This window comes from Anser anser, assembly GCF_964211835.1.
Source record: "Anser anser genome assembly, chromosome: 2".
Lineage (NCBI taxonomy): Eukaryota > Metazoa > Chordata > Aves > Anseriformes > Anatidae > Anser > Anser anser.
The window spans coordinates 58807212-58815020 of record NC_139721.1 but is presented as its reverse complement, the minus strand read 5'-3'; positions in this window follow the sequence as shown (position 1 = coordinate 58815020).

The window sequence follows — 7809 nt, the reverse complement described above, 5'->3', positions numbered from 1 at the left end:
GTGCCAAGGTCACTGAAGAAGGAGGGGGAGAGGAGCTCCAGGTGCCAGAGCAGAAGTCCCCTGCAGCTTGTGGTGAGGACCATGGTGAAGCAGGCTGTCCCCCTGCAGCCCATGGAGTACCACGGTGGAGCAGGGTTCCTCGCTGCAGCCCATGGAGGAGACCACAATGGAGCAGGTGGACCTGCACCGACGGAGACTGCGGCCTGTGGAAGACCCCTGCCGGAGCAGATTCCGGGCTGGACCTGTAGCCCGTGGAGAGGAGACCACGCAGGAGCAGGTGACCTGGCAGGAGCTGCTGCCCGTGGGGGATCCAGGTTGGAGCAGTTTGCTCCTGAGGGGTGGACCTCATGGTACGGACCCATATCTGGAGCAGTTCTTGAAGAGCTGCTGCCTGTGGGGAGCCCACATCGGATCAGTTCAGCAAGGACTGCATCCTGTGGGAGGGACCCCACAGCACAAGGGACTTGAGTGATCAAGAAGGAGCGGCAGAGACGAAGCGCTATAGACTGACCATACCCCCATTCCCCTGCGCCATTCAGGGAAAGGAGGTGGAAGAGGGCGGATGGGGGGGGGAAGGTGCTTTTGGTTTCTTTCCTTTGTTTCTCACTTCTCTAACTTGTTACTAATAAGCAATAAATGTTACTATCTCCCTATGCTGAGTCTGTTTTGCCCGTCACGATAATTACTGCGCGATCTCCTCATCCTTATCTCAACCCTTGAGCCCTTTTCATCGTATTTTCTCCCCGTTCCTCTTTGAGGAGGGGGAGTGAGAGAGCGGTTGTGGTGGAGCTCGGCCACCCACCCGAGTAAAACCACCACATGCCCAGAACAAAAAGGACATTAAACTGTTGGAGAGTGTCCAGAGGAGGATGACGAAGATGAAGATCCCTTAGCTGACGAAGATCCCTTAGCCTCTTCTTATATGACAGATGCTCCCGTCTCTTAATCATTCAGAAACTTGCTAGCTATAAGCGAATGTAAATAAAATTCACATCTGGTACAAATGCAAGGGAATTTTTATTTATTTATTTATTTATTTTCATCATGTTTATAGATTCCATTTGGAGAACTAAAATAGTGGAAAATTTTATTCTGGGAGTGATAACTGAAAACGTAGTCAACACTTGAAAGATGTAAAGCAAATGGATAATATGAATTAATTGCTCATTGCGAAGTAAATAAAATTATTACCACGTCTTAAAAATAGAAATTCTTTTAATGCTATGACATAGTTAAAGGAGATGAGTAGGCATTTGTCCATCTTAATTTTTGTTATCTGCATGAGTGTAAATTCAATAATATATCTTATGCATGGACTGTTTTTTGCGTGCGTGTGTGCGTGCGTTTCCTGGTATTGCTTGACAGTATTTATAAAGAAAAGAGGAAGAAGAGGAAGGCCAAATTAAAAGAATGGAACTTCCTCATGTGGCCCAATAGCATTAATATTAGCAGGTGGTTATTTATTTTTTATCAATATTTTTCAGGCAGGATAACTGTTTGTAGATTATTTATGCTAATCTGTTCATTCTGAAAAATCTACTGTAAAAGAAATTCCACAACTTCTCTACTATTGATTTTTAGCTTAATAATTAAAAGCTGTTATAACAGCTAGCGAATTTTTGACCCTAAAATATTTTTGTGAAATTCTTTTGTCCTCCTTTACATGTTGATTGAGATATAGACCACAGTTAAGAACCATTTCTATCAACATTTTTAAAAAATATTTTTCTCTAATTGAATCATAGTTCTCTATTTTCTTGAGAAAATGTGAGATAATCATCAAAACAATACTGAGGAACCCATTAATTTCCCTATATATTTTCCCTAAATCTCTTACATTTTTGTTGCTGATCTAGATTTTTATCAGCTCCTTTAATATCCTTTGTTAGATACCCTAGATGTTTTCTTTCAAGCCAATGTCCCAGACTTGGAGTAGTTCTTGTGTAGAGTTTTAATTAGCCCGAACATGGTAGAACAATGACTTTCACTTGTGCATTATTCATGACACCAACAGATTATTTCCTGCTATCTTCCTACTTCCATGTTTGTGCTTTGGTTTTCATCTCCTACCTAAGATACAACAGTACATGCTTTGTTGAAGCATTGATCACTGTATTTGTGTATCAAAACCACATTGAATTCTGATTATGTCTTTCTGGTTTGGTCCATGGATATTTTATTGCCTTATCCAATTTGTTAATAAATTGAACTAGTCAGAAGCAGATTGCATATGGAAATTCTTAGTCTAAGGCACTGAAGATTAGTTGAGGTTCTTCCTGCAGATAAGTAAATTGGTTATACTTTCAAATGAAAATTCCAAACATCTTTCCTTTGGTCTTGTTTATAATGATGAACCAAAGCTGTATATTGGAGTCAGTATTGGCCTTTTGTGCTTTATGAAGAAATTAAAAATAAGATGGAAAATTTTAATTTCAAATGGATTTAAGGCATATCAGAAATGCACCTGTGAACAATTAATTCAAAGTCGTTAGTTGTTCCAAAGCAATTAATTACAATGGACATTTTATTTATCTGTGAACAGTATTGGAATAAATATGAATATAGAAGTTCAATTTATGCTCAGTGGGTGAAGAAATCAATATGTCCAGGGCTGAATCCGTATGTACAGTCTATTTCCTCTACTGAAATGATTGAATAAGAAGCATACTTCTATCTCACTGGACCCAGAAACATGATTTTCCAGTTTAACAGATTGGGAGAGAGACTGTGTACCTCAGCACCATGTTTATAGTAAAAAGCTTGGTACAGGAATTTTATCTGACATCCTGGCCTTCTAAGACTTATCTTTTCTTCACATTAATCTTGGTGGTCCATACTTCAAACAGATTACTTCACTTTTTATTTCACCTTTAGTGAGATTTAATGTCCTCCTCTAAACATGAGCAGTGGTAATGAAACAACAAATCTATTTATTGGCTTTCTTGGGTGTTTGGAACATAAAATGCCAAAGGTGATGGTGTCGTTGGAAAATGTCTACAAACTTCACCACTGAAAAAATGCAACAATTCCTGTTTCAGTTATTTACCACAAAATAATTACTCAGTTTCTCCTACTATTGTTGTCTTTTTTTTTTTTTTTAATAAAAAACAAAACAAAACTATATTTCAAGTAATCTGAAAATTTCCCTGTTATGTCTTATGGTAAATATTTGCCCATTCATATATATATATATATATTTAACATTTGTACAAAAAGTCTTAGTAACAATGGAATAAGAAATAAAAGTAAATAACTTGCACAAAATCAATTTATAAAATTCACTGGAAAAATGCTGACATTAAGATCTGACAACAGTAGAGAATAGGAAGCTCTGCTTCTTGAAAGTAAGAAACTCTGTGCTTATCTGGACTGTTACCTCTTACGAAGTATAATGTTAAATTGAGACATGTACTTCTACCTTTTTCTGTAGAGTTTTCTTCCCATTCATATCTTAATTATCACAGCATTTTAAGTGTCAAAATGAATGACAGATAGATATAAGGCTACTTTGAAAGTCTGGCTTTAAACCCTGTGCCTCTATTTTACATCTCTTACACAGCCACATATTGTCTCTTGGAGTATTAATATTATAAAGTCACAAATCAGAAATCTTGGAAGACAGTGACATAAATATGATTATTGAGATATTAAATTATGCTGGTATTCTTCATGGACTGGTAAATTTATGTTCAGAATTTCCAAATATTTGGTATTATATCACAATTTTTGCAAAAGGCAAAGCAAAAAGAGGCTAAAATCAGAAGTATCCATTAATTTAGGTTTCCTATTATAAATAATCTGAAGTATATTTTTCAAAATGTTATATTGATTTATAATATTTTTCTTTTCAGTGCATGAACACTTTAGCCTCAAGTTCTTGACATACAGAAGAATACAATTACCAGGCATCCAGGCAAAGTTTAATCTTAGGTGTTTTTTTTTATTATTATTATTATTTTTTTTTCAATAACACACAGCAATTCTGTGCAAACCTAGAAAAAAAATTACAGTTTTCCAGGGCAGAACTTTACTTCCTAATGTGTAGGGCTATGGCTTCTTTTCTTAATTCTGTGTGCTCTTACCACCTTTGGTGACAAATTATTCAACCCCAAAGCACAGTCCAATCTGTGTGTTGAATGAAGAATCAATCATAGCTTGTAGAAAATTAGTATGTGAGCTCATAAAAGCTGAAGGAGGAACAGACACAGTACACAATTTTGATTGCGTAATAAATGTGTTGGGCATACATTTCTCATTCTCAGTTCATTTAAATAGATGCTTTAAAAAATTTTCCTCTGAAACTGTGGTTAAAATGAAGGGACGTGCTTAGTCTTTATCTTTTGATTGTTATGTCCACAACCTCTCAAATTCACATTCACATTATTTTGTTCTCTCTCTGGCATATATGCAGGCAAGCACAATTTGTTTGATGAAAAGTGTTTAAAAGGAATAGTTGTTGCTATTCTTTTCTTTTTTTCTTAATATGGTAGTTCTGCTTGTAGGCATTACTTTAAATAAGTTTGATTAGTAAAGGAATAGATTATTATCCACCATTCCAAATTAATTGTGTAGCAACAAAAGGATGAATAGCACCAAACCAAGGGTCTAAAGAGGCTGCTAATAAACTCACCATAACCTTACTTTCCTTTAATTGATTTGGTGGACCATGTCTAAAATGACAGCAGAAGCACCAACAATCTGTGCAATTGAATTAAACAAATCACATTAAATGATTAAACATTAAGTTTTACTTCCTTATATTTCAAGATAATATTAGACTAGCCCAAACTGACACTGTTAGCAATAAACGATATAAAGAATTTTTATTTTTCCTCTGATTTTTGGATGGGGCAATATTTTGGCATACAACAATCAAATCTGTTTTCAAAGAATATTAGATTTAACTGGAATTTTCCAGTAGAAATAAAGGAGTTTTTATGACTAAACTATTTATTTATTTTTTTCTCTCATACGTATTTGAAGAAAATATTTACGTTTTCTCTATTTCAGAGATCAGAAGTTTAGAAATTTAGTAAACATATATTTCAATCTGAAGTGTATTTACATATGTACTGAATGTCTTTGCTCTACAGAAATTTCTCTGTTATAGATTTTGACTGAAAATTTTCATCCAAATGAAAAGTTTCCCTGTAGTTGATGAGTGTCACAATGCAGCATCAATTTAACAAAAGTTTTATTAGAAGTACTGTTATGTCTGCAATGTAAACAAAGAAAATAGAGAAGAAATGAGAGCTATGATCTAAAATGCGGAAGACTGAAATCTGCCAAATGTACTGATGTTTTTTAAAATATATTTTCCCCTTTTTTTCAGTTAATCAAGTATCTTTTCATTGTAATTATTGTAATGAGAAAACAAATAATTGCTTTGAAGAGAATTTTCAGAGTTGCAGAGTGTCATTGGCAGCATGTTTAAGCTAACAGAGACAATTCCACTATAATTTGCATTAGGTGGCAATCTAATGCAAAAATGCCAAAAATAACAATCATATTTTTCCATTGGTCTTCACACTGGATTGTGAACTGGAACTTAAGAAGTAGCTTCTGCAGCATGTATCCCAGAATCTTTACAAAAAATTTCAGTACTACAGGTACCACTTGCAAGAGAATTTCTAAGCTCTTGATGTTATCCAGTACGTTCAGAACAACCGTTTCCACTTCCTCTTCATTCAGATTTAATAATATTAACCTTAAGAAAAAAAGTCTTCTTCAGTTTCAACAGATTTTTTTTTTTCTACCAAGTTAACAGGAGGAGAAATTAACGCACTCAACATGTAAAATGATAATAGCTAGGACTTATTTTTGTCCTTTTGTCTTACGTTTCTTTGCTATGAAATATCTGACAAAATTCCTGACAGCAATAGAACTTGGAGGAGGTAAGTTCTATTGCTTGCAAGTTCTATTGTAAATTTCATACACCTTGGGGATAGACTTGCATTTTCATTTCTGTATTTTGCATATTTAAATTAGCCCCACAGTGTTCTGCTTTTTTTCTCTCTCTCTCTCTCTCTCTCTTTTTTTTTTTTCCCTGTGAGCTTCCTTAAGTATTGAGAGAGGATCAATATCCTGTTGTGGATTCAGCCAGTCCACCTTGAGCAGAAGCAAATCTACCCACAGTGTACATTCACTTCATGCTGGTTTGCATCCTGATTTCAACTGGGAAAGATACTTCATAAGCAAGCAGCTGCTTTTTAAGTGGAAAATAGGTGCATAACAAATTCACTTTAGATACTGATTGTGTCATTGGGTTGTTTTATACAATACCATAGAGTGTAGAGTCATATATACTGTTTATTTTGTATTTAGTCAATTTAAAGCCAATCATTCTTTCTTTTCATTTTTTTTTAATTGAAAAAGCAGTAAAAAGCAAAAAAAATCACCACATCCCTTCTACTGATGTTTGTTGATGTCTGTTTCACATGCAGTTATATTTGTATTTTTGAATGCTGTCAAATAACTTCGTATTATGACTCAATAAAATCTTCTGGAGCAGTGTATACTGATGATGATGTACTTAAAGTTTTGTAGCTCAACTTGTAGCTCAAGAAGGTGTGAATACAAGACACGTATTGTGACACATATTTGTCTTTCATCATTATTACGTATTACCAATGTTAGTTTAGCTTATGGCATTACTTTATAGATAATAAAACAGCTGCTACATTTCTAATGAACTCCTGAACTGCAATTATTACCTTAGCAGCAGCATGGGAATGACTGGTGACAGCCAAGACTCCTTTCCTGACCAGGTTCTGTTTCTCTGTCATCCTCTCACAGTCATTCTTCTGTTTAGAACTTATTATTATTATTATTTTTTAACATATTTAGAATCTTCTCTTAAACGGAGGGAAAAAAAAGTTGAAAATCTCATTAAGCATGAAAGAGAAAAATGGAAACTGGCTGCTAACCCTTTGTCCTGGTTCCAGTTAGGACAGAGTTAATTTTCCCTCATAGTAGCTGGTAGGGTGCTATGTTTTGGATTAGGATGAGAAGAGCGCTGATAACATGCTGATGTTTTAATTGTTGCAGAGCAGCGTTTACACCAGGCCAAGGACTTTTCGGCTTCTCGCTCTGTCCTGCCAGCGAGCAGGCTGGGGGTGCAGCAGGAGCTGGGAGGGGACAGACCCAGGACAGCTGACCCAAACTGGCCAAAGGGGTATTCCATACCATCTGACGTCATGCTAAACAATATATAGGGGTGGCTGGCCGGGGTGGGGGGCCGGCTGCTCGGGGATAGGCTGGGCATTGGTCAGCGGGTGGTGAGCAATTGCATTGTGCATCACTTGTTTTCTTACACATTATTATTATTAATACTATTATCATTATCACTATTATTATTATTATTGTTATTATTATATTCCTGTCTTAATAAACTGTCTTTATCTCAACTCACCGGCTTCACTTTCCCGTTTCTCTCCCCCATCCCAGAGAGGGAGGGGGGAGGGTGAGCGAACGGCTGTGTGGTGTTTAGCTGCCAGCCGGGTTAAACCACAACACCCTTAAATCATTATGTGGCCAGAAATTTATCCTGCAAATTGGTTTGGATTTTTTTTTTTTAATTTTATATATATATATATATATATATATTGTATAAGGTAGGAGGTAGGATGAGCACCTTCTGGTCCAAGGCTTTTTGAATAGAAAATTTAAGACAAAGCATCTACAAAAGGGCTTAAAAGTTGTTCCCAGTGTTCTCAAGAATTTGCAAATAGATAACTTATTAGGATCCCTTTAAATGACCAATCAAATATGATAATCTAATAACACATAAGATGTGTTTCACAAACTTAG